Genomic DNA, 1,871 nt, shown 5'->3' with positions numbered 1-1,871 from the left:
ACAGAGACCTAAGCATGTTAAAAGGCATGAAAAGAGATCAGGATGTTGCTGTATTTCTGCTCCATAGGCAGGTAACTTTGGCTTATTTTTGCTGTTTCAGACTCCATTCTTGGGAGACATCTAAGTTTGCATGGACGTAAATATACTCCAAAAGTGCTACAAACCTAAATAGCTCAAGTTTAAAGTTAATATGTGTTTCTCTGGCAATTCAAACATCAATACACATTTACAGGCGATATAAATTTCAACCATGACCAAGCTACAATTGGCTTTCACCTCAAACATACTGTTCCACCTTAAATGATCTACCAATTGACTGCAAAATTGGGAGACCATAGCTAAATGGCATGAAAGTAATGATGTACCAAACGTGCTTAAAACTAAACAGCTCAAGTTACAGTGGATATTCTGTTGTAATTCAAACATCAATAAAAATGTACAGGCAAGATATACTTCAAGAAGCTTCTTCACAGTTAGCTTCCTAGTGAAATCAACTGGAGTCTGGAAATGCCTTGCATGGCTTTGGAGGACAGAGCTTTTGAACAATCTCAAACAGAAGGTAGGGAGTTTATTTTGCTGTGAGAAAAGTAGTTCTCCATAAATAGAGTTGCGTCAACTTTAAAGTGTACCACTAGAGTAAGACAAATATATTAAGATTTATTAATTTTTTACAAGCTGTTTATTAATGCTATTAGTCATTAAATTCATTAAAGTCATTAAAATCATTTATAACACATAGATTAAAATATAACAGTGACCTGTTATTTGCCAAATACTTAACCCACATCCATACTGACCATACTTGGTCTTCTGCATCAGTCAACATTGAGCCTGTCAGCTTCAGCACATATCTGTTAAAACTTTTAACCATTTAACCACCAAGTTTAATCCATTAACCACCAATAGAATGCATTTTAAACTCACATTGTCAGGTCTTAGCTTATTCATTGTCTTGACATATTCAGTAAGTTCTTTGACACTTTCAGTAGGCTATTAGACAAAAAAAAGAGGTGACTGTTACCCTTTCTATTTTATAAATTTTTATAAGTGTAGTCTTATTTAAACGGGTACAGTTTAAAGACACTCCTCTAGTGAAAATATTTTTTGTCCACGTGATGCTAGAAGGTGTATCATGTGCAAAAATAAGCAGTCAGTGCCATAGATTAATAGGTTTTAACAGCCAGGGTTTCTTACATCATAACCCAGAATCCAGTCTTTTCAGTTGCATTGTGGGGTGGGGCTTTTGAGTGGCAAGCCAGCTGTGGTAGGGTTGCTTCTTAGATTTATTTTCTCTAAGCCACATTTAAGATATTTCAGATAAGATATTTAAGATTTTTCTCTTGTAAATAACTTGGATTACAGGTTTAATTGCTGGCTGGAGGATACATTTCGACTCTTTGTTTTTATGGGGACCAAATGCAGCCCACCTTTTTCGATTTCTTATGATTCCCCATGGAACAATATAACACTGGATGTGTTCAGTTCTGAACAAAGTTCAGTTGAGTCTCCACAGACAGTCCACCATAACTGATGTTAATTGATCAGTCGTGTCGCTCGTGAGTAGAATTCACCAGTTGCTCAGAATTAGCGCTTTCCCGCAGTTCGCGCCGCGTGTCCAGTCACCCCCCCCCCCCTTTTTTTTCCACGCCTGGCTGTTTTCTATTGGTTCGTCCGAAAGCGACTCTCGCGCGGCGCCAAAAGCACCCGCGCGCCACGGCTGCACCAGAAGGCGCGCTGTGCAAGCAGATGAGGCGGACGCGTCGCGCGCTCGAGTTCTCCGACCATTTTACGCACGGCGGTAGGCTGCGGCGGGCAGCGCGCGCTCGGTCCAAATGAGCCAGCGCTCTCACGGCTCTTCCAACATACAATGG

Source organism: Hoplias malabaricus, chromosome 4 (genome assembly GCF_029633855.1).
Source record: "Hoplias malabaricus isolate fHopMal1 chromosome 4, fHopMal1.hap1, whole genome shotgun sequence".
Classification (NCBI taxonomy): Eukaryota; Metazoa; Chordata; class Actinopteri; order Characiformes; family Erythrinidae; genus Hoplias; species Hoplias malabaricus.
Note: the sequence above shows the minus strand (reverse complement) of the source record.